We start from the raw sequence: 27,040 nt of genomic DNA on the forward strand, positions 1-27,040 counted from the left end.
GCGGAGCGACTGGTAAATCCTTTCAGCGGTATCCGCTCCCTTTATCGACTCCTTTTCGCCGGTGCTTTTTTCCTGTTTCTCTTTCGAGTCTCGACGCGTGTTAACAACTTCGGCCCCTTGCTGGTAGTGCATACGGAATCGACTGCGAGTCTTTGAACAGCACTTTGCGCGACCCGGCCCGTCAATTAGGGGGAAAAGGGATCCCGTTCCCGTACCGTTCAGTTTCGTACCGCGTTTACACGGGACTCCTTTTCCTCTGCTAATTCGTAATGGTGACTCTGCTCCATTTCCCTCGACGAAACTCCGGCTCGTCCTCGAATACACGAGAATCGAGCAGAAACGCCGCTACTGTTTCTTCGTATCCTTTACGTTATCCAGCAATCGAAATAGGATCGCGTTTGCTTTGAAAGGTAATGAAAAGGTTTCTGGAAAAAAGATCGAGATATTCGATGGAACAAGATCTTCTATCGCTACTCGAGATTTTTCGAGACAATTCAACCATCGTCCAAACGGCAGCACCGAAATATCGGTGAATTATAAACGTACGAATAATTAATGCGATTCAACCTGAGGATTCCATCTTGTTACGGCATTAAATCGTTATGCGCAGTTAAAATTTTCGGAGAATCTGCTATCAGTTTCGCGAGAACGACGCGGAATCCGCGAGTGTTCCGCGAACGAAAACACAAAGTCGAAAATCCGCCTCTGAATCGCAACGTAAAATGCAAACTCGTCCTATCAAGTTGAAAGAATCACAAATGGACAGTCATAAATGTAACAGGTAACGATTACACGAATTGAAAAATTGCCTGGCTATTACTTTCATAACGGCGTGGAAGGTAAGAACTCGGCACTGTGTATCGTAGCTGATGCAGAGTAATCAATCACTTTCCAAAGGCTTCGTTCTTCGTTAAATCGATTCCGTTGCTCTTCTATTTTACATAGGAACGAAGCGAAGAACGAGAAAATTGCTAACGCCAAGTTACTTTGCATCCTAATAACCTGCACTAGAAATACCTTTTTTTTTTTTTTTTTTTTTTTTTTTTTAGAAACGATTTTTCCGCTCCATAGATAGAAAAGTAATATTGTAAAGTGATTACTTCTCAATTACCATATTCGCGATATGCCTATATTTGCCCGTATCTCTAGTGGATTTGCAAAATCGAACTTCGCTATATTGATATTCCCAAGTGCGCCATACAGGGAATGAAATAGCTTTTCATTCGATGCGTTTCGAATGATTCGAAAGTAACATGCAAGAACACTGATAATCCTACTTCGCGAAAAGCTTGTTCGTTTAATGGACAACCGGTACTTTTCCACCATTGTTTACGCAATTTTCTATCTAACGAAACAGAGGAGGGGGTAAAAAATATCGAAATATGATAAGTAATGTGGGACGAACGCAAAGAAAAGCGATAAAACACTCTCGCGAAAGAGCTTTTCTCGAAGAAAAGCGAAGCTTCGGTTGCGTTGTATCGAAATGAATTATTAAACCCGCGAGCGTGAAAAAAGAACTCGTGCTAAATACAATTAAATTATACGGATATTTATTTGTGCGTATATATACAAATTAATACAAAAGTACAAGAAACCGAAGAGAGTTATCGACCTATCTGTATTTTTGACGAAACAATCATAGCGCGACTGGATCTTCGATTCCTTTTTAATGTTCGGTTGGCAGGAAGTAGAACAACGCCGAGAATAGAGAGGAAGAGGAAGGGTCGTATAACACGTCGAAGTTTGACAATGGTGAGCGATTAAAAACATGCTTCGCGTTGTGAAAAATCGTGACGTTGCATCGTACGAGAGATGTCACTCTAAGTGGTCATCAAAATTCACAGACGTCGCGGCTGAGAAATTCTTGTTCGCTTTTTCGACGCTACCGCGAAATTTCTCCGTGATAAATATTTAATCTCAAATTTCTAAGTTGTCCGAGTTGAAAGAAAAAGGAATGATCTTATATTTCTGGTACAAAAGTTCGAGAAACGGTTGCAAGTAATGAAAATATAAAGGTTGCAACGGTACAGGTTCGAAGAAAGGTCGTTAAAGTATGGTCACGCGAGGAAAATAATATCGCAGCGTCGTAGGGATGCTAAAAAGGAAACGCAGCAAGGAGTTTCGCCGGACGAGAGCATCTTGCTCCATCGGAAGTTTACCATGGATGAGAGGGAAATCACGAGGACTTGAATTTCCGGGCGCCCTGTAACGCGTGGAAGAAACGTCACGAAGACCTCGTTTCTTCGAAATTCTACCTACGCCACATAATCTGGCTTAATCTCGCATTGTTCTGTAAGAAAAGTCGCACGGACGTGTCGTTTCGAAATAACTTCCGCGCAAAAACTCTTGGCGTTGGCAATTTGCAGTATACTATTCGTTTTTGTTTTTATTAAACCGTAATTGCAACGATGTTCCTTTATTACGGTTTCTTTCGCGTTCGCCAGAAAGAACGTAGAACATGGACTTGTAAAAATTGGTCAATTTATCGGCCTTGTACGTAACGTTTTAATTAATACATATGTAAAAAGTATATACGCTACGCGTAGGTAGTTTTAAAAAAATATATCGGTCTTTATCGCAATCGCGCTTTCTCACAAATCGGTTTACAAAAGCGCTTTTTCGTTTATTTTTGACCGTCGATCGCGTGTTTCGGAGTAAAAGAAAATCGATCGTTCCTGAAGAGCAACGGTTCGGTTTTATCGAAAAATTCGAGCAACGACATTTTGCAAATAACGGGTTAAATAGAAAAATATTTGTCATGTTCTACGTCATACGCATATCGAGAATGTCAATGTTCTTTATCGTTCGACCTTCGGCGAAACATCGTGCTCGCGAGCTAACGAATTTAAAAAGCAGATCGTCGCGTATCTCAGGCCGTGGTCCGGTCAGTGGATGCAGCCGTCGCGACCTGATTTCCAGATACAATAGCAGCGACGGTTTTGCGCTGATGTCATTGAAAGTTTATCGAGTGTCTCTACAAAAAGCTCTGTTCAGAGGAGAAACATCTGAAAAGAAAGAGCTTGTTCGCGATGCTCGCGCGCAAATTGCCGAATACCTCGGCCTTTTTTTATTTACGTACGCTGACGCGACGCGACGCGCGACGTTCTTCGTCTCCCTCGTCTCTTAACCTCTTCTTTGAGAATGGGTGCAACGAGCGGACGTTCGATAACACTACAGGCAAGCTACTTATACTCCAGCTTCTTGCAAGACCTCGAACAAGGCAACGTAGAAGATGAAGGAACGCCACGCGAATTCATTCGATTAGCAAAGGGAGTAGCGAGATATAATTTAGAATATTTTCGATCTGAATTTGCTCGAACCACGAAAATTAATACATAATTGAATTTTCATTAACGAGTCGCTGTAGATATACAGCGCGATACTTTTTCTTGCAAGTCGTTCCCCCACGAGGCAGTTGGATCGAAAGAATCGCCTCTCGACGTCGTTGCCGTCGTTGTAACAAACTTCCGACGATCGTGAAATTTCCTTTGGATGCTGTATCCAAGAATCGTTCGGGTTGACTCGATGAAGAAGACGAAAAAGATTTGCGAAGGCAACAAACCACCAACTTTTTGCGATTAGAACGTTTGCACGACCCAAATTTTCTGCGGATCGGATCCAAATAAATGGAAATCGAGTCTAATACGAATTTTGTTCAGCTTGGATGAATCTTTACAAATAAAAAAAAAATTTTCCGTCCGTTTCTACGCTAAGAAACTCGTACGGTATGCATTGTAGCATAGGTATCGGCAGCGATCGTGAACTTTCGCGTGACTATACGTGCCAGCGATACACGTATATGCATGTAAAATTCGCGGGATCGCGACAGCAACTCGTTCGTTACTCGTTTCGTATCGGACAGATGGAGAATTTAACTACGGTGAGCGAGGGTCATCGGCTTGCAGCGTTGCTTGCCGATAAGCCTCGTCCACTTTATTCGCGCAGTGCCAGTTTACGTAACATAAAACCATGGAGACTAATAAGTAATTTCTAGCGAATAAATATCGAGAGTTTTTGCAATTCGCGTGAAAATTCATGGATTTTTAGATGCACGATTCGGTTATGAAACAACTGGGAGAGAGACGATCCATTCCGATCGGTTTTGCGATTATTTCACGCGCCCGACTCACAATTAAGGGTAATATACGATACACTGGCGGTTAAATCGGGGTCCGGTGTATCGTGGTCGAGGAAATCTCGCGCAATTTATCGTATCGGGCGCTCGGTCTCGTACAGAACAGAACCCTGGCAATATTTCGGTGCATCGTGCATCGTTCGGCACGCGGAACGTGGAACGGCTTGCGAAATAAGGGAATTCGGCTAACGGAAGTTAATCAAGGGATTAATAAGGGGCATTATACCGAGATATTTTCGTTTTATACCGTAAGCGAGAGAGGATTTGCGTGCTTCTAGACAAACCTTTACCGTACGAAAATTTGCGATAATCGCTCGGAAATTAATTTTTAAAACAAGGTAATATCTAATAAAAGAGGTTGGATTAGTTGTGAGTTTTTGCATCATACGTCGCTAAAACGGGATAATTTTGTTTTGCTAAGAAACAAAGTTCTCGCGTGTTCGCGTACTTTCGAGAACGATACGATGACATCTGTGCAAAATAAGAAGTTTCAAAAATACGACAGCATATTTTCTATCGACAAATTAAAAGGACAACTTTTGATCGCAGACCGCTCGCTTTCCCTTAAAGAGACCCTTTAGCCAGGCTTTTAACTCTCCTGAAATCGATGCTCGCATGGGCTCTATCCATATGTTGTATTTCAGATTTTTAATCAAATTTCAATGCAAGTTGCCTTTCATCTGTGTAATTGAAAAGTCCAACCAAATAGTACACGTGTAACGAATCAGCGTCGAATAAACTGGATTATCGTAGATATATTATCGCGATACGATGCGTAGCGTTACAATAAATTATCGCTTTGATATATTAAAAAGGAAACGAGGGCAAATTTCATGCAACGAAAAGGAAATACGTAATCATCATCGATATCTTCGATGAGAGATTTTCACAGCTCGTAATACGAATATTACTAGACGAGCCGGTCGAGCGTATATTGCACGATAAAATTACTATGAAAACAATACCGTTCCTATCCTGACATTCGCCTTTAAATTGCGACAAGAATTACGTTCGATCGACCGCGAAACATCGTTATTTACATCGTGCATAGGTACATTTAAGCGTATTTTTGCAGCGGCTTTTACCATAAAAATTATATTGTCACGACGCGGCGATGGTTCGTGCCAATAACTTGCCGACGCGACTGATGGCTGAATTTCCGATAATATTCAGGAAGTTCTCGTATCTGTCGCGAGAACCGCCTTCGAGCGAATTACGCGAGCTTTCTGCATCTCGCCAAACCAACATCCTCTACTAGGAGGATGCGCGAGCTGGCGCGCTACTTTTAAATAAAAGCCAAATCACAATTTTTTTTTATTCCATTATCTTTCTTTCATTTTCCTTTGCCCTGAAAATTCTGGAAATTTCATTTCTTCCTTAATTAAAGAGAGTAACGATAAAAGATTGCATTTGGGCAGATGTTACGAGAAACGTTTCGGTATTAAAAAAGAAAGAAGTAATTAATTCATTATTCTAGAGTAAAATTTCATTGCCTGGGAAACACGTGCGAAAATATTCGATAAACAAAATATCTCTCTGTCCGTAATTTTACCGGGAAAAATGAAGTATCGCTTGGAGACCGTTGACTCGAGAGAAATCGATTCACCGCGTTCCTCTTTGCGCTTTGTTCGCGATCGCTGTGGTCGCTCAGTCGATAAAACGCCGCGTAACGATCTCGCTCGGTTGCTAGCTCGCAACGATGCTTGCTGGGATGTTTTGTCGCCGCCAAGATTTAGATAGCGGCGAGCAACCTAGCCACGACGATGAATGCTCGTGAACCCGAAAACGCGTGTACCGGCTCCAACCGAGCGCCGAGAAACCAGCAGCAGTTGCCACCTAAATCGCTAAATGAAACAGCTTTCCAAATGGAATTACACGCGAACGTTCGAATCGGTGCTCGCATCGTTTTCTTTCGGTACAGGAGAAGTTGCCGCGATTCTCTATTTTTGCTGCTTGCTTATCGACGCGTTTGCTCGAGAAGATAAATGAAGCGAGAAACGGAACCTTCGAACGGAATTGGAACAGCCTTTGGAACGGTCTTTCGGTACTTTGTTGGCAAATGAGAGACCATAGGTGTCTGTTCGTTCGGTCAACGAGGGTTTTATTTCGGTGCTCGGTTCGAGCGGAGAAGGAATGAAAGGAAAAGATCCATGTGCCGTGATACGAATCGATTTCTCCACTATCGTACACGTACATATGGTATATACATATATGCCGCGAAATCTCGACGACATCGATGGTATTTAAATCGCACACAAATTTAGTTATCAACATCGAATATGAAAAGCCAAACGCTTGACGGTTTTTGCAATTCCAAGTACCACCGAGTCGTTCATAAAAGATACGTCGTGCACGCTACTTAAACCAGATACCGAAAGAAGCACTCGGTTTCACCTAAGGAAAAAGGGAGGAAGAAGGTGACCGAATATTTCCTACGTTGCAGTAATCCCCTTTTTTGAGAACGTGCGGCTCATATCCTCGTCACGCTCCGTATATTTTTAATAGCGAGTCAATGGCGAAGGTATAAAATAGCGAAATATAATTGAAGGGAATATGCTGCATTCGTTATAAACGAAGAAAGGGTATAATTTCTATGATATCGATGTTTTTTATAAGTGAATTTTATTCATTTTCGAGGAGAGAAAACTAGAAAACCTTGGTCGGATTTCACCGAGCCACGAACAAAAGGTTGAACGAAAACCTAGAGAAGGACAATTGGAGCCGAGCGGAACGTTTGAACGGCGGAAACTGCATGGTTGCACGTAACGTCGTAACACGTCCGCGTCATTTAAAAGCAGTAATATTCTTGGAAAATAGCGAGGCTCGGTGTAATAACCGTAAAGGTAGTTTGAGCGCGAACCTACCTCGAAATTAGACGAGCTTCCAGCGTGTTAGCTAAACGAACGTTCGACCGCTATTCAATTGCTACGGTAATTAAGCGTTCGTTACAAGTTTTTACGTTTTCGCGTATGTTCGACGCGATAGCGTTATTGTCTGCTATCGCGCGATAAAGCGGATACAGCTTTAAACGATAAAGAAACGAAAACATCTTTCGTGAAGCGCGAACGAAGCGAAGAAGTCAAATCGAAAGGCCGTTTAAAGACACGTACACCGATGGAACGGTATAGATATATAGATATCGCCTGTAAAATGCATCGGCCTATCGCACTTTATTAATGGCGGGATAGGCGAGGCTGTAGCGTGTGCGGACAAACGAACAGGGTCATGCGGAAGGTCAGTTCGCTTCAAGGGGAAATCAATCGATCGCGAGCCGGACGATTTTTCGCCTGAAAGCCGACCGACGCGTCCCTCCAAACTGATTTCGCGACTGCATCGATGCGACCTACCGCGTCTCTCGCGTTATCATCCGTTTCTCTCCTATGCGACGTGATTTTTCGTACATCAACGATGCATCGTTTATTTCAGCGTTCACACATTATTATTTTATATTACTGTCTCTTTGATCTGAATCGATAGTATCGCGCTTCTATTCTTCTTTAAAAAGTTTGAATTCGAACGACCAAAGATTAGCGCTTATTTCACGCGGTGTTCCTCCATCAGAACCTCTAAAAGCCAATAACAACACTTAAATCACGATTAATTTGACGAGTTCCATTCCGTGCTTCCCAGTTCAAATATCGAAGAATTATCGTTTCATGCGAGCCACGATTTCCGAAGCCGACAATAACACGAAAACGACTAACGATGGCTCGCAGAAATCGTATCCTGTTCGAACCACTGAAGTTTGTGAAACGTGGCTTTCGTTGATTGTTTTAGTCGTTCCAGCGCATCAGAAGCGAACGAAATTCATCAGGCGTGCAACGACCACGGAGATTCGGCCGGCAGGATGCGACATTCCTTCGCAATTTCCAGCGATCGCGCGCTCGGTGTCCAGCAAATCGCGCAAAGCGTCGCTCCGCACTGAGACGGCTCTAACGAACTTGACGAGAAATTCGTGCGTCGATCCTGGCGCCAGAGGTTCGTTCGAGAACCAATGCAAATGATCGACTTCTTCGTCCTTTTGTTTCGAATCGCACCGGTGAATGATAAATTTAACAGAAGAGCAGACCGAACGAACAAACGAGGTCTGGAAGAGGAGATTTTAGTCGAATCCGTCTCGTGATTGTTTTGTAGCGAGCTAAAGGCACCGAAAGACGATAAACCCGGAAGAGTCGAATCGATCGTCGCTGATTTCCAGCTCGTTGGAGCTCGCGTTTCAGTCTGAAAAGATGCTGTAACACATTCGGTAGATTTTCTTTCATTTTATACAATTGAAATCGAACAAGACGTATTTCAATCTTTAAAATATGCCAATTCCACAAAATTCTAAGCGTTAACTTCGTACTGTAATCGATAATTCGATAACTCGAAAGGAGAAAGGTGTATCGATTCGAAAGTTTAGTCGGTCGAACTTTTCATTGCCTTCATCGTCGATTAATTCAGCCAACAGTGCGGACGAATAAACAAAGCAGGAAGACTAAATTACTTCCGCTGACGTTACGTCATTCTCACTCGAAACAAGGTCAGCTAAAGGCACGAAGCGAGCGAATCGATCGTAGTTTGGCTTATTTTGCATTTCGGTTCTCTTCAAATTTTCGTGGTTACAGAAATTAATGAAAGATCAAACCCGAGGAAGAAAGAAACGTAAGGAAGAAATGTGTGTACTTTTGCGTCGAAGAGATCGATCGGATTAGATGTGACGATGCAGGATGATTCAAAGTCAGAGATCGATCAAACGGATCGACCAAACTAGCGCGTGTTTCTGTCTTTGGTAATAAAACTTCAAAAATAGCTTCGAGAAACTAAGGCGTATGATAGTAGATACGAGGACTAAAGTATATCGTTTTTACGTTTAAAACGCGAGCATATACTATATATCCGATACCACGTAGCTCTAAGAATTTCAGGTTTGATCTTGTACGTTTTTACGATTCGTTCTTAACGCAGGATAATTATTTCGTTTCTCGTATTAGTGGAAAACGCATGGATGAAACTCGGGAGATAACCGTGTAATACAACTGTAGTAAATTATGTGCCTCGGAGAATCGTTCGAAAATCTTTGATCTGAACTTTATCGAAGTCATTAGTCAAGAGAGGTAACAGGCCCAGATCTTAGACTTTAGATGCGTAATATTCAACCTAAAGACGTTGAATCTACGTATCGCATATACCGAAATCGATAACGGGCTGAGAAGTTTCGCGAGTAACTCCTACAAACAGCCTCTTCTTGGTAGCATGTATATTACAAATGTTACGATAAATTTATTTTATTTTATCGTTGTAGTACTCTCCGACGTTAAAATTAACTTTGCACGATCGCCGTTATACCAGAATGTAATGAAAACGAATTTTGTCAAAATTAGTGTCATACGTCTCGCTTCCGCTATACACATTCGTGGCTAACGAGAACGATAAGCTGACAAAGTTGGATCGGATATATCAATCCGTTCGTTCATCGCAGGCTTCGTTCGGCACGACGATTACGGCACTTTGACACGGTGATATCGTTCCCGAGGAGAGTTACGATCGCGTCTCGAAATCAGTGATTTACGCTGTTTACTCGACCACCTGCATAATTGCCGATATTCGTTACCTGCGTGACTCGTGGCATAGCAAATTGTTATCGAATGCAACATTGGCTTTGGCCGTCCGATATTAACGGACCCGTCAGAGCGTTCGCCTATCGTTTCACGCCGGATATGATTATCAATAATCAATCGTCAAACACGGCTGAACGAGACATCTATGAAAATATTCAGTGAAATTATAAATGAAACATAGGTTGGCTGTGAACGAGGTTCGAGTATCTTCTGGTCAAACTAGTTTGGTTTATGCGTTCAGTGAAACAAGAATCATTGTGTTTCATTGTATCGGAGTAACTAATCTATCAAATGGATTAACATACATCGAGTCAGAGTAAATATGGCGGATGAAATGAATTACGAACAACGAGCTACTTGCTTATATCTATTCGAGTTTGCTCATTTTACGTGTATTTGGTTTAATTGAATATACTAGTGTATTACTCGAATAAAGGAAAGCAAAAAGCATTCGGAAAAGCAGAAAACGCGTTAACGCGGTTCAGTCGACGATTAAAATCTATACTGGAGTCTATTCGTGGCTGTCGGCGATACAAACACGATCTATCGTCGAACACGCAAGGGCAAGAGCGTAGCGATGCTCCCTATCCGGCATCGTTTCTCCTTCTTCGTCGCGTTAATCCGTCAGTCTAGGGAACATTATCACCGGTACGATCGCCGGCCTGGTTATCGATAACGTCCAACCGAAGAACGTGGCCAGCTTCGATCGACGGCTAGCTTCCTCTCCGATTCGTCTTCTATGCAGCAATCTCCGCCATTGTCTGGCGCGTCGCGTCGCCTCGTCTCGACGACATTGCAGTTTTTGGAACGTGCCAGCCGACCGAAGAAAAACGATGATCAACGTGAAACAAAGCGGGAGTAAACGTGCAGAACGATGTCATCGTACAGTCGCGTCTCGTATAATCGAGATCGGGCTTCGGTGCGTCTTAATTCGCATGAGAAATTGGGTCGGCGCTATGCACCACGATGCGCCACAGTTCCATCGTTTAACGCGGTCGCGCACACACTCGACGATCTCGAAATTCGCGCGCCTAATGCGGCTAAACGACCGGTGACTGCTATAACATTTTGCGGGGCACGTCGCTACTTTCTCCGGATAATCAGCAAAATTCAACGGAAGAGAATAGATTTGAAAAACGATACGAATTTCGTTGTCCTATGTTTTCTCGTTAGCCGTTTGTGTAGGTCGTTTAACGCTGTGCGATGATTAAGTTCTACAGATCGATCGATTGCTACCGACGATCGTTTGCATAAAATAGGTAAAAGAAGAGTTTTTTTTGAACTTGGATCGACCGATTGGACGTTTGTAACTCTGATTTCTTGACAGTATCAAGGATAAAATTCTATAATCCTTTTGTATATATAAATTCCATTTTTATCGTATAAAAGATATTAAGATATTAAACGATATTAAACGTTTCACTGTAGATCTTTCGAATAAGAAAACTTGTTCGCAAATATTCTCGAATGAACTAGCGCGTGTAACAGGTCGGGGAACTGTTGACACGGTAAGCACCGACATCCACGGATGGAATTGTAATTTTCCGCATAAAATTTGGACAAAAATACACGATTTATCAGCTACGAATGTTTGTCCGTTCGATCGATATCGCGTGCACTCCGAGCACATGGCTGCTAGCTAAATTCTTATTTATTATCCCTTGATGAGCGTGAAAACGATGGAATCGAGCTGCTTTACATTTCCATATGCAGATCGGTCGTTTGATCGTAGGTTTTATACCATATTTTTTGTTTGAAAAAGTAACCTTTGGTTTTAAAAGGTCCCAATGAAACAGGAGAGAACGAGACATCGTGCACGGCTGAATATTTCAACGTGAAAGTAACGATAGGACAACAGAGTAGCTTTAATCTTGCTTAAAAATGTATACTTTCATATCGTAATGTTTGGCGTTTCTAGAGAATAAAACGGAGATGGCGCATGGCAGATGCCGTCACTGGATGCCGCGCCGTGTCTACTTCCTTACACAAGCCTCGCGCCTCCTTCCTCCTCTTGCCGCATACTTTTGCATTTTCGCTTCTGTTCGATATTTCTTGCCGTTTCCTGACTTTTCTATCAGGAGTAAATCTTTCAGGGATTCACCGGGGCTTGGTAAACGTCGATGCACATTTGCTGATCAGTCCGTGGAACGTTCCCTGTCCAACTGTATTTCCTTGTTTTCTCTGACTTTTCCAATGACCTCCTTTGTTTTCTTTAGGTTCCTTTTCCCCCAAACCGTCGTTTCACCGAGTAAAGGTAAATACAGAACTTAAACGATGACAAACGCGAATGGTCGCGCGTATAGTAATTTACACCCTTCGACAAAAAGATAGCACATGTGTGCTATCATTAATTTCTCATAGATAGAGTCCGAATTTCCCAAGTTTGACGAATGGCATATAAACAGTACCTTGTAGTAATAAGGTATATGAGCTTGAAACTGTATCTTCGCTATTCCTCTCGTATTTATCAACAATGATTGTGAAATCCGGTCGGCGAAATGATAGCACACCAAGCATTTTGTTTCCATTCCTTAGTATTTCTGTGTATTCTGAGTGGTGTAGACGTAGTGAAAAGTAGAAGAATTTCATTAGAAACCTTACAAATTTCGATTCAAACAATGGGACGTGGAAAACAGCTAAATAGTGAAGAGATTCAAACAGTTTTGAAATTAAAGAAAGAAAACTTTACTATTTCTAAAATTGCAAAAGTTCTCAGTAGAAGTCGGAAAGTCATTTATAATTTACTGAAAGATGTAAATAATTATGGAACAAAAAAAAGCAGTGGGAGACCTTCCGCGATTAGTACTCGTGAAAAACGTGCAATTTTACGTGCCGCGTCAAATTCGCTTCTCACGTCACGTGAAATTGCAGAAAAAGTTGGCGTAAAAACTAATCCTCGGAATGTCAGACGTGTACTACAACAATCCGCGCACATAAAGCGGATGAAATTAAAACGAAGACCAGCTCTAAAGCAGATTCACAAGGAGCATCGATTATATTTTGCAAAAGAACATATACGGTGGAACAAGAAGTGGAGGAAAGTTATATTTACAGATGAAAAAAGATTTAATTTAGATGGCCCAGATGGATTCAATTTTTACTATCATGATGTAAGAAAAAAAAAATTGTCACAAATACGGCGTCAAATGGGTGGAGGTAGCATTATGCTTTGGGCAGGTATTGGGTATAACGGAAAGACTGATTTAATATCAATTCGCAGCAAGATGAATGCTATAACCTATCGTAATTTGATACAAAATCAAATTGCAAAGTACGCAACACATATTGCGAGACAAGATTTTATTTTTCAGCAAGATAATGCTGCAGTTCACACCGCTAAGGTTGTGAAAGAATATTTTTCAACAGAAAATATTGCAGTTTTGGACTGGCCTGCATGCTCCCCCGATTTAAACATAATCGAAAACTGTTGGAGTAAATTAAGCAATGCCGTTTATAGAGAAAATAGGCAATTTGAAAGTATTAATCAGTTAAAAAAGTGCCTTGAAGAGGAATGGAGAAATATATCGCTGGATTATATTAGAAAACTATATCGTTCTTTGCCGAAACGAATGCTGGAGGTGGTGGAGAATAAGGGAGGATCCACACATTATTAAATTTTAAAAGGTTTTTTATTTTTGTACAATTTAGTAGATAATAAACACTACAACTTTTGAAAGTGTGCTATCATTTCGCCGACCGGATTTCACAATCATTGTTGATAAATACAAGAGGAATAGCGAAGATACAGTTTCAAGCTCATATACCTTATTACTACAAGGTACTGTTTATATGCCATTCGTCAAACTTGGGAAATTCGGACTCTATCTATGAGAAATTAATGATAGCACACATGTGCTATCTTTTTGTCCAAGGGTGTAGTTGCAACGAAAATTTATTGCTATTATGTTGTAATTACATTACTATTATTTATATCCTCGATAACGTTGAGAACCAATGTTACAATCAAAAGAACAAGTACCCAATAATTGGAAAATAACTCGTTTTACGTTTGTCGTGTTTATTCGTGCGATCGATGTTACGCTTTCGAAAGGAAGAACCAAAATGATTTAATCTTTCGATAAAACCGATTTCCGTAAAAGCAATCGGAAATTTCACGAAAGCACCTTTGACTATGTATCGAAACAGCAGAGTCTTTCTTTCCGATCAAATATATTTATACAGAAAACAAAACTCTCGTGCTATTTTCGTAATGCAAGTTGTGGAATCGTTCGAATCTACGTCTCCTAAAACAGGTTAAACATCGTTGGAGAATAAGCGGTGACATATTTTTCGGAGAAAGGAAAACACAAACATCCCCGGTCCATTGAAACGTGGTCCTCGCAAAAATTTTCGAGTGACGTATAACTTTCCGCTTGGAGGAGAAACGTGGAAAAATGCGAGGGTGGAGGTTGTAGGGCGAAAGAAAAGTCACGACAGAGTATAGATAGGCGAGTGCGAAGGAGGCTTCCCGTGAGAAGTCGCAAATATTTTCGCTCGCAGCTCGGAAGCTCGCGTAATCCTGGCTGAGACGTTCTCTTCCGAACGGGAGCGCGCGCGTCGATAGCGCGCACACGGCCAATAACGCGGTAGCGATTCCATGTTCCAACGAGGATACAACTGGATGGGGCCCGTTCTCCAAACGACCAAGCATCTTCTATGACTTCTATCCGCCACCGTTTCTTCCAGAGAATTCCGACGTCGACGCGTTTTGAAAGTTTCCACCGCGGGAAGTCGGCGCGAAATGAATTGGTCGGAGCGTCGACAGAGACGCCCTCGTTCCCTGGGATTTCACCAAGTGGTGAATCGGCAACGCCCGACTTTCGAGGGTTTAGAAGAGAGAGATGGCTGGAGGGAAGAGGTCGGGAAAACTAGAACGAAAGGAAAGTGGAGAACAGGGATTACAGTCGTTCGTAATAGTCGGGTCAATGGGAGATTATTCAAATAGCTATATTCGATAGATGCGTGGTTGGTGTTAATAAGATACAGAGCAGAAATTTTTCATTTCTAAATGGAACGAGGAAATTGTTCGAAGGTGTAACGATTCCTTCGTACCGTCCATCAACGTCACGTTTCCCGAATACCAATTTCCCAAGATTACGTTGATTCGACGCGTATAAACGAATCGACGCATACGCCACCGAGTAAAACTGCGAATCTCCTTATTTTCCTTGCTCCAATTAGAATGCATAAACTATCGCTTGCTATCGTGTATTATCAATAGCATAAAACCGATGTTCGAGGATTAGACTCGAGGCAGGTACCGCCTACGTAAAAATATCGCTCGAAAAGCAAATAACTCTGCAAGAAACGGAAAGGCAGCGGCGGTTTCAATTTTTATTTTACCTCGCGAAGATAAAGTAATCATAGCTCGAGATCCTTGCAAACATAACTCCCTGAACACTCCGTGATATTTCAACCCTCTAACCTCTAGTCGCGCACGATTCTCGCAGCCGTGGAACTTTCATAATTTTCTCGGTATCGGTTTCCATGCGCGTTTTCCTGGCGAAGCCGTCGAATTGCCGCCACGCCGCAAGAATTACGAACAGCCGGGCATAAAGAACCACGATTCACAGGGTGTGGCCTCTCTCCGGCTTCGATATGCCGGACTAGTCGATAAAGCCGACTTTGTTCACCTTCCTTTACCGCCTCACCGTCCGTCGCCCGACTCACGGTTCTCTTTCTTCTCCCGTCTTTACATTCTCTTCGTCTCGTCTTTCCAGACCGAAACATACTCGAGCCACGTAATTGGCGAAATAAATGGCGAGACAGGATATCGGATAATTTGAAACGAAACCGTATGAGGAAACGAACGACGATAAGGACGAGGTATTGGATGTCCGGCTGACGGAGATATTACCTTATTCTTGTCGATACGTGACAGAATCGTAGGGTGAACTCGGTTTCGGTGCGGTAGCCTACAAACGACAATAGTACCGCGTGTTTCTTGAACAGAAATTTGCCGTTACAAACTCGACAAGGATTCGAAATTTCTTGTTTATATCGAGATCTCGCAGGACTTCTCATCCATGAATTTTGTCCGGAGTACCTAAGAGAACATCGATCTTGTTTCTCGTATCTATTTTCGTGTCCATCCGTATCGATAGGTAAAGGTAAATTTGTAATTGAAGATTGAATAATCGTGTTTGCCCTGATAGGATTATCAAGACAAAGTTGACGCGATACATCAGTGCATATTGCTACTGTCAACGCTAAGTTTCAGAGCTTAGGGAATGCTCGTTGCTTTGTCTTCGTTACAAGATATAGAAACGCCGGCTGGGGCTGCGTTATACCTGACACGTGAAATATGATGGTTTCTTACGAGCCACGGTATGTATAAGCGTAGACTGGGCCGCTTCGTGTCGTTTAACCTTTCTCGCGGTTGTCTTATCAACCACTGCACGGCAGATACGAGCGAATATAGCAAAATAATTTTTCATCCTATTTTCTTATCCTATACGATTGACAGAGCATCGAATCTTCGTGACGTTCGACGATATCGATCTAGACTCTAGATAAAATATAATTTCAATCTCTACGAATCAATGTAATCCGTTGAACAAGCAGAACGAAAGTTTAATAACGGGATAATGGAGAAGCAAATTAAATCAATTCGACTGGCTGACAAAACAACAAACTCGGACGATCTTTGAAGCGTTAATGGAGAAACGCCGTTATAATTCAAATCGAATTGGAAAGCGAGTTATCGGATATTTTGTCGAAACCGGTCTGCGTAGCGAACGGAATACAGAGCAGTAGGAAACCGAGAACAAATCCTTCTTCGCAAACTTTGCGCGTTAATCCGAGCGAAGTTGAACATCTATCGGGGTTAGTACGTTTTCAGTCGTGGCTCGAAATCGTTGATTAACGCGAAGAGAATCCAGCTATTCGGGGATGATCCTTCGGTTTTGCTTCGAATTTTCAAACTTTCGTTCCACTTGGTTGCTCGAAAATATTCGATTCATCGAGCTACGATCGAATTACCGATGATGATATAATAATCGCTGCTTTAGTTCACCGTTTCCTCTAATAAGTAGAGCCGATTTAGCCGTGCTGCTTCGCTATTCGATTCGTTAAAATTACGATGAAAATTTGCTGCAGTTCGTTAACACTTAATGCGATGGTCATTCGTACCCAAACGGGTCGAATGCATAAATGCGCTCCGGAATCCTGTAAGTTTGTTCGACAGCTGCGCGTTCGCTATTGGTCAATTCGTTTCTCGTGAATTCAAATTAAACGCCTGGTTCGACCTCGACGTAACGTCGTTATCCTCTCTAAAATCGAAATGATAAAAACCTGTTTAGTAACACGCCTACGTTTTAGCGACGTAGTTTCACGTTCGTTTCGTACAATTGCAATTATGCGTGAAAATATTTGAAATGTTTTCTTTATTTTCTTCGAGTTTACGGTAAATTTACTTGGACGTCGAATTGATAAACGGTCCCAACTTGGTATTTGCACGTATGCACCTAAAGATGTAATTAATTCACGGTAATTAATTCTTCAAAAGTGTACAACAAACCAGGAAATACGCAGTTCAGACATCAAAATGAAACGAGGGAACTCGTAACAAATTACGCGCTGCAATATTCGCATCGCTTGAATATTTCATTAGATATGTTACAGAACATAATGTACATTTTGTTGATGAATTGCCGTAATAAAGGCCCTCCGTTGAAACAAACACCTACTTAATCCACATATATCGATATATCGAATTAAATATAAAAGTTCACAGTTGAGAATAATTGTTCCTCGACGATCTTTATCTTTTCTTTCGATCGTCCGATGCTATCTCCTCTAATTTTTCACGAGTCGAGAGCTTAGCTTCGATGGAATTTTTTATTTCAATTCGAGCATCGTCGTTTTCATCGATAATATCGTAGAAACCGAGTAATACCATTCTGTACGCATTCTGTTATCGATTTTCCTGATTTTACGAAAGCAAATGCAACAACGTCGCGTGCAAAATATCGTCGAGTATCGCTCCATCGTGTAAACATCCATGAACAACAAATTGCAAATTCCTGTCCAAGTTTTTCAGTGCAAATGTCCAAACGTATTTTTTTTTCATCGAATCCAAAAAATACGATATCAAAGCAAAATAGATTTGCTCTCTCTCTCTTTTCCTTTCGTTCGAGTCTCTTTCGTCTGCAACCATCTTCCTTTGCAACCGGATAAGTCGGGTCTTATTTCCTAAAAGCGCGAGTCTCTCTCTCCCTCTCTCTGCGTGTCTCTGTCTCTTTAGAAAAATCAAAGCAATTTGTTCAGCGTGCCGTTTCGGAATCAATGCCGATGGAACTCGGTTCTATTTGGAAACAACACCGACTCTCCTTTGGGCCATGCTAGTCGGAAACCTAATCTTTATTCTTGCACGCGAATTCCATTGGATCTTTGTTATTTAATATGGTGGCCCTAGCGCAGCTCTAGACAATACAATTCTTTGCAGCACGCTTGGCAAAGCTCGATCAACATTTGATCGATCAACGTTTTGCAACTGGTCGCTAAAATACACGGAAACATACGTTTTATTTAAGTTTACAGAAGCTTTAGCCGTAAAGAAAAAATTTTCATCCGATTTCCGATTTCCAACAATTGCTACGATCCGATTATCGTGTATGGATAAACGACCTGGTGTGTGTATTTTAAATTACACGATTAAGAAACTAAACACTAGATCGCGCGAGTACGATTGGAACCAAGAGCCGTTTATCGGTGCGAAACAACCGTACCACCACGCTTTATCTCTGAGAAAGTTACCGTATCTCCTAGATTCAGCTACGTGCATCGATTTGTTCTCTTCTGTTCGTTGCTTTACTCATTTCTCTATTCCGTAATCTATCCTGCATCTCTTCGAGAGAAGATTCGAGCAGAGATACGACGCGACGCTCCGAATAGGTCAAAAGCAAGCTCTTTCAACTTTTTCTCCTGTGTCTCTCTTGTATCGTTTTTTTAAATCTTTTTCGTTTGCTAAATAGCTGCTATTTACGAATGATGAAACAGACGAATTCGTAAAGCGAACGGTATACGGCGGAATTATTTTGCTAGAAAGTACTACTAGCTTGTCGATGGTTGAAGGAGACGCGATTACGTCGATGAATAAATTCAACGCTCTACGAAATTAAAAAGGAAACAAACGTGGTTGAATTTCGATAAAATATCCATATATCGAACGCGAAAGTCTAAGTAACGTCTACGCGAAAATCATACAAACAATATTGTTGCAGAATGTATACGAAGAATATTTTAGAATCGGTTATACAACCACGAAGAGAGCAATTTCCCTGTAAAAGCATATCTCTGTGAGATACGATAAAATCATATTTCTATAAGAAATCGAAGAATGAAAATCAGGCGCATAAAGGTACAGTCGGGAAAGTCGATTCATCGTGTACGTCGTGTACATGATATAAGTCGTGTACGATGACATATCTAGCTCTCTTCTTTGCGTGGTTCGATCCGAATAGAACTACAGCGCGATTCGAAACAAAGATTCCTCGTAATTTTTCGCATCGAACTGCCTCCTCGAGCCTCCACGCTGTAGACTGTAGTAAACTCCAAGTACGGCACCGAGGGAGACGAGATGGCAACGCCAACAGCATCGATCAACGTCCTATCAATTCGATTCTCCTCGTGCTTTTCGCGCATACCCCGACACAACCAGAAAATCGCGACTCTAATCGAGACACGTACATATCGGCGGTGAGGACGTCGAAGGTTCTTTTCAATTGTACCCCGAGCTCCTATCCCTCGGGTTCTCTCCTCCCGTTTTTCCACGGAGAAGCTTCCCTTTTTTAATGTTGACAGACGTTCATCGACGAGATCCCGAGATGCATCGCGTCGCGTCGTGTCGCGAGATTTATTCAATTTCGTAACGTACAAGCCCCACGGATTTCTTTCCTTTCGTTCTTTGCTTTTCTTGACCAAACGCTGTGTGTACTCACGACCCCCGATACTCTCCGCAAACATAGGATTCTGTCGGTGAAGTTGATCGTTCCAAATAAATGGAAGAAAACGTTTCGGTAGCAGAAAGATGGAATTGCCAAGAGACAATGGCCCGGCACTTGGACGAAATTGAGCGATAAAGGTGGATATTCCAGAGTTGGAATTGGAAGAAAAATATTTTGCGATTTTGCTCGTAGGTGTCTTTTTCATTTTTTTATATGAAACGTTATTGGCGTTGACGACGCCCGAGTATCTTTTACTCCGCGATCTAGTATTAACGAACAATGTTCGTTCTACGATCTACGTTCATCACCGGTGCTTTGTTACTCCTCTGTCGTTCGCAATGTACGCTTTTAAATATTCATGCACGAAGCATCATTACACGAGTATCATTACAAGCATCGTAAAAAACATATACGCGATCGATTAATTTTCAAAGTCGTTCCTCTCAAAACCGTGGCTTGGTACTAAAAAGAAGAGCTGACCCTGTGAAATCGTCGTTCGTAACGTAAACGATAGATAAACGTTAAATTTCGTTTTATCATCGATTTAAAAAAAAAAAAAGGAAAGAACGTCTACGTTTCAAAAGGACAATTTGATTCAAAGAAAAGTTATCTTACGAGAACAGAAAACCTTTCACCACGATCCAACTAAGTCAAACGTAGTTTGAAAATCGTTTCCTAAGATCGACGGAAAGGAACATCCTCGGTGCAACGTCGACCGTTTCTCCCTTCGTCCATCGTATTTTTCATTTCTGTTCCTACTTTCGTTTGTATTTCTGCAGAATAGCGGTTACATAGATTATAGATGAGCCAGGAACACGGTATACGTTTCAACGATAAGTCTATCAGGATTGAAAAGTCCGCCCATGTTCGTGCTGGCTGCAGGAATTCTCATACACCTAACCAACCTTTGGAACCTCGATTCAAGAAAAGACGAGAAAAGAAAGGAGCTTCAACGAAAAAGAACGAGGCGGAAGAATTAGGAAAAGGAGTAGAACGAAAGAATATACATAAGTAAAGAGATAAGATGAGGCGATGGAACTGGAAAAAGAGGAAACCGAAGTGGAAGAGAACGAGCAAGAGGGTTAAAGGAACCGGAATGGCAAAATGGAGTCAGGCAAGTAGATAAGGAATAGTGTTTTAAGAATCGGAAAAGGGGTAAACCGGAGTAAAGTAAATAGAAGTAAGGGAAGAAGAGATTAGAGAAGTCGCGAGTTGCCAGCGAACGATATCTCCGCCTGCTGGAAATTCCTTCGGTGGAAAATAAAATATTCAGTGCGGAGCGGCTGTCGCTTCTTCCCCGTCAAATTCCTCTTTCTCTCGTCGGAAAAGTTCGCTCGTTCAAAATTTCGAAGCGTGTTTGGGCAATTTTCCAGCTGGGCCGTCGGCTCGAGGTTTCTGGATTTACACCTGGCGGTTTCCGATCGATCGACGGTGTTTACGAGCCTCGGCTTTGGTGTGAAAAGCCCATCGATTTTTTCAAACCGAGATATCCGTACCCGCTGTTCCAAGTTCCAATTACGCTCTGATTAAGTCCCTTTCGTTCGTAAAATGCCGCCCGTTCGATTATTTTTAAACGACCAAATTCTCGATGGATTTTCTCTGGCCAAAGGATAATTCTATTAGGATAATTCTGCGTACGAATACGAATATGCATGAGAACGTTCGACGCTCCGTATTATCTCTTTTGGCAGATTCGTTCGTGGACGAATATTACGGCGATACCGCGACGCGACATTGCAAACGCTCGCGTTGAGTTGCGATAACGGTGTCTAGATGTTATAGCGTTAATAAGGTACGATTCGCGCCACACTGTGTAAAATAAGATGAAACGATGAAGGATTCTGAATTCCAGCCATCGGCGACAGGAAAGGGACAAAGAGTCGTCAAACGGGAATCTGGAGCAACCCACCGCCGCTCGAGATGTCGCGACAGATTTCCAAAATTATTCTCGGGCCACGCTCTCCGTCTTCCAAGTTTTCCAACCAAGTTAAACGGCAAGAGCCAATTGCAGGGGCCCGTAAAGCAGAAATTCAACAACGGAGTTTCCGCGTAACCGGCGAATGTGTAGAGCGAACGAGCCGCTTTGTTCGCGCTTCGCTTCACCGCCATTCATCCGCGATGGAAAATCTTGGTGGTTCCGTCTCGACAACGTTAACGCAATAATTCAGAGCTCGCGGAACCGTTTCAACCCGTGGAGACGAGAGTTTACGCTTCCGGGCGATCGTGCGCAATTCGCAGCTGCACGCTCGCCCCTGCATTATGCACGTCTCAGTTTCGTTGCAGCTTCGTCTCGCGAGATTCAAAATTACGCTGCTTTTTGCGGAGAGTTTCTCATCGAATAAAATTTTCATTGGTCAACGCGTGGTCGAATTCTTTCGCGAGCGCCGTCGGGACGACGCTTTTCGCGAATCCGCTTTCAACTAGTCTTTCCAGCCTCTCTCCGATATATAAAGAGCCAAGGATATCCCAACCAAATTATAGTCGAACCAAATTATAGCCAGCATAACGAAACTATTAATTGCTAAATTTTATTTCTGACGTTTCATTGTATATTACGATATGTAGGCTGGAATAATATTAGGATAAGGATCCTAAAAATATTACACGTACAATTTTGTATGTCTCGCCAGGCTATCGTGACACTCTTGCAAAGGTTATTTACGAGATTATTACGGCACAAAGGCTACAAGAACCGACATTCGCTCTCGAGATTCAACGAACGCCAAGATTTAACGACGGGTGACTATTTAATTGGCCTTAACAGCGAAAGGATTAAAAATCTGCATATAGCAGGAGTTGTCGAGCTTTACATAGTTCGCCACGAAACCGCGCAAGATCGCTACAGCGGCCACTTACGGAGCTTACGAGCCACCACCACGAAAATTAAATAACCCAGCCAACGTTACGTAGCGCCATCGGAGGAGAAATATTTTTTCGAAAGCGAGTTTTCACCAGAGCGAATTGAATTTGCCCGTGGAACAGCGCGGTCGTGGAACGCGCGTGCAGCTAAGGAGCTTGTTATCTTGCCAAACGCGATACGCGAACCCTCGACGACACCCCATCGTTCCCTCAACCACGTACCGCGTAGCCTCCGCTTAATTACGGCATCTTGCGCGTCGGAGTATGTCAATTTTCTCGAGTTTCCATCTCGCTTGCATACGCTTCCTATATAATTTAACCTGATCTTTGCGTTGTAATCACGTCAGACGCTTATATGTGTTTTTTGTCCTGTTAATTCGTCGCCATATGGTCGTAGATGTTGCGTCGCTTTGAAAAAGAATTTGGTGTTCAAGCATTTTTCAACGATGCCTTCCGATCGATTCAATCAATTACAATGAACTCAAGACTGTTCGGTCGATCTCCTGTTCAAGAGCGTTGGACGATTTCATCGACTGTCGGTTTTACCCGCACGAGGTTTCTTTTCTTTCTTTCCTTTTTCCCAAGAATCGCAGGAAACGAGAATTAAACAAAGAATTACGTAAATACAAGCACGCAATGATGCACGAATGAACACGCTCACTGCGAAGAGGTTGCATTCGAATCGATGTTTACACGAAAATGGATTGCGTACCCCTGATCGGGGAGGTAGGCAGCATCGACGCGATATGTAAATTTCAGAGGGATGCTAATGCAACCGATAGACGTCACGAGGCGTGCGGCGCTACGCGGCGACGAGGGAATCGCGCGGATATAGTATTGCGGTGGAATGGAAAATTCATCGTATAGATTGACGCGCTACCGAGCCCACCGACCGATTGTTTCCCTACCTTTTTCCACGCCTCGTTCGCTACGAAAGCGAACACCAACCAAAGCGAACGCGCAATTTGTCACTAGCTCCTGGCTCTCGCGCCAGACAAACGAAACTAATATCGCTCTTTTTCGTTAGACCTTTTACGATCTTTTGTACAGAGAATCGTCGTCTCTCTTTGTCACTGGCTGTTACGCGTCGAATAAAAGCCAAGAAATTGTTATTGTTATTCTAGTTTTGAAACTGTTAAACGTAACGAAAAAGATAAAGGAGAAGAGAAGCAGTAAGCGGAATGCACTTTCAAACGATGGTCGGGTTGATGTCGCTTCTCTGATTGCTAGATCTATCCGTCAAAGAAATTTTCAGCTAGATTTTAAAGTAAGAAAAATATTTCAACGTTGCCGTGCTATTCGAAATCTGTCGAACTGGTTAACTCTAAAGGACGATTTAAAACGGTGAAGCTCGGTTCAAAATTGACGCGTCAGAAGCAAGAAACGAACCAAACTTCTCCTATTCTACCGTTACGTTTCAATGGCAACGCTGTGAAACGAATGCTTTAATAGGATGATCCTACTTAACAGAATCCATGAGATCTTATTTAATAGAAGTGTCTTCCGGCGGCGCTAACCGATTTCCAATACCGCCGATAACCGCAATTAAATCTGCTCTTCGTTGGATAATCGAACTTCCACCTGAAAACTGTCTAACGCGTTCTTATTGACTTCGCTTCCAAGTATAATTGTATAATTATACGGATGACGTAAACTCGTATCCTTTCCTAGATCCACGATTAACGATAGGAATATGTGAAACATAGGAAAATACGTAGATCGATCTGAAAACGCGACTGCTCTATTCTTATCGGTACTAATAATCGATAAAAGCTCGCGGCAAACACGATTCCTGACAACACGGCAAAGATATTAAATTATATTAACGTGACTCTTAGTAGGCTTTCAAAGATATCGGATAATCGATCTTCCATTGAAAAGATGAATCTTTGGACAATGTTCTCGGAAGATAACGCCAACTTCGAAGTCGGTACATATATACGTTTCTTAGAATTGCCCTCCAGTGGAATTTCTTTCTGCGTCATCTGATAATAATGTCGTTTCTGGGTGACACTAGGTACAGAATACCGGTGAACGGTATACAAGATAACCTCTTAAGTTTATAGCGTCGTCTCTACGCTATCTCGTTTGTCATATCGCTGATGTCACGTTACACGTTGAAGCTATACTACACCTCCTGCCTCTATACGCGTTAATTCCAATAATTCACGAATAACTCGATCAGAGTCAAAAATTAAATTTATCATCTTATTCGCAGTTAATATACTACTACTATACCATTTGTCGAAATCTTATCCTATTCGTTATACGTGCATATATACGTAAAGAGAGATACGAGTCAGATGGATCAAGAGTTTGGAACGAAACAACAGCAAGTAGCAGCATCGGTTCTACGATCTGATTCGTTGATTCGTCGAACCGCAAATCGAACGAATTTCTGCGAGATTCGACTATAGCTGCGACTTACCACTACTTGCCACGTCGACGCTGCTCTCCCGGCACGGGGTACGATCGTTCCGAATTCTTGTAAATTTTCCATCTTTGCACAGAATGATCCAGTTGTCGTCTGTTATTCCATGCAAAATGGAATCCAGCGATTCAATGTCGAGATTGAATACGTATCGACCGACGCGACGCAACGTATTCCGTCCCAGAGGACGAGATTCGTGTTAATTAAATCGAATTACGTAACCGATTTAAACCTATTCCCGAAGAAGACGATGACCGAGTGAAATAATTTGATAGACGTGTTTTGGGGATACTTGGTAAATTCGAGGCATTTCAAATTTACTTCAAATAATATCGTTTTTAATAGGAAACTATATCACGAGCAGGTATTTATAGTAATTTCCGGACTGACGCCGAATAGTCAGGTTAATCGGGCGGAAGTATTTGACCAGAATAACTAAATTGCAGACAATAACGCGTGTATATTCGTACGTATATATTTTAAACGTGTTTCGTGGTGCTTATGCAAATGTTCCGAATTCTCCTTGGCACGAATCACGGTCACGCTCTCCTTTTCACCAACGATATTAATCGAAATTGAAATTATTTGATGTCGGATTAGAAATTTAACATATTGTTCGTCGGTCTAATCCTCGGAATTCAACTTTCAGACCGATAAATTAGAATTCCGCCACGAAGTAAAAGCTCGTGAGAAAGGAACTCGAACCTAAAACCCTCTACCGGCGAATAAGAAAGACAGCGATTCCAAACGAAATCTATTCTGCGACATAGGTTCGTTGGTCGATGCTCCATTTTCGTTGTTCATTGTTCGCAGTCGGGGCGAGTTTCGAAAGAAGAACTTAAATTTCCGACTATATAGTTTACGAAAGCCAATTATACCGAATTGTTCTGGAGATCCTCGAGATTAATAGGGAACCAGCGGAGGAATTCTTATCTGCGAGCTGCAGTCCTATTTTAATTCCGGCCGCTCGACGAAACGCGATCGTCGGTGGCTGAATCCTCGCGCAATTCCCGGGCAGAGTATTTTCGACCTCCACTGCAATTCTCTCTGCTAAACGCCGTCACTTTAACTCCCGATCACCGCTGGATTTCCTCCGTTCCTCCGATCCTTCGAATCAACGATTCCGTTCCATATTTAGGATCAGTTACGTACGAATACGTAGAAAGATGTACGAAAAATTTAAAGACCTATATAGCGTGCGTTACTTATTTATAATTAGCTTTACAATGTTTGGGAAATCATCGGCATACGCGATAAGATCGAAGCAGAAAACACTTTTGAACGTATGCCACTCGGCGTTCAAATTTGAACACGATTTTCAACAGAAAGCACGAGTTACGAGAAACGCTGGCAAATCGAGCGCCTCTTTCGTTCTTGACTTTTCGAGGCATGATTCGAGCAAACGCAGGAAATATTAAATTCCCCCGTAAATGACCAACGGAATTTCTATTGAAATGTTTCGCGAAGCTCCTAGATGAAATGCTGCGCGTGTTAGAAATTTATTCGGAAAAATGTGCTCCCCTGGCCGTACGCACGATCCCTCTTTGTCACGTCGAACTTTTCTTCTTCGAAACAACGAATACCAATACCAACGCGGAGCAACGGCAAGAGAACGGGAATGAATGCAGTCTTCGAATCGCCTGCCATTATCGATTGCCTCTGTAAAGAGGAAGGTCGATTCGAAAGGTATCCTCCTGCCGATCAACCGAAAGAAATATCGAAGCGACGAACGTATCGACCCAGCCCGCGTTCCTCTCAGAGGCCACGACGATTTTCGACGCAATTACGAACAACGATTCCAGCGATGAAACAGATCGAAGGGAAAATGCAAGTGAAACCTAGAAAATATAAAACTCTCTTCGTTACAGTTATTATCGCTGTGAAAGCTGATCGATCGTTTGGTTAGTTGTTAAAATTACGCGAGATTCGCGTGTCAGTTTTACTATTCGATTCGGATTTTACGAGTCTTTAAAAATAATACCAAGTTGATTATCGACCAGCTGACTAACTATCGTTGACCATCGTGCAAACTCGATATCGTAACACTAAAAAATTGAAGCTACGAAAT

General features: G+C 42.2%; 1 protein-coding gene across 9 annotated transcripts in view; it reads right to left on the reverse strand.

The window, feature by feature from the left end:
* The window catches only part of LOC132911680 (uncharacterized), a 184,934-nt gene that overhangs the window by 72,992 nt on the left and 84,902 nt on the right, over positions 1 to 27,040 (reverse strand). The window lies entirely within an intron of this gene.

Source organism: Bombus pascuorum, chromosome 1 (assembly GCF_905332965.1).
Source record: "Bombus pascuorum chromosome 1, iyBomPasc1.1, whole genome shotgun sequence".
Classification (NCBI taxonomy): domain Eukaryota; kingdom Metazoa; phylum Arthropoda; class Insecta; order Hymenoptera; family Apidae; genus Bombus; species Bombus pascuorum.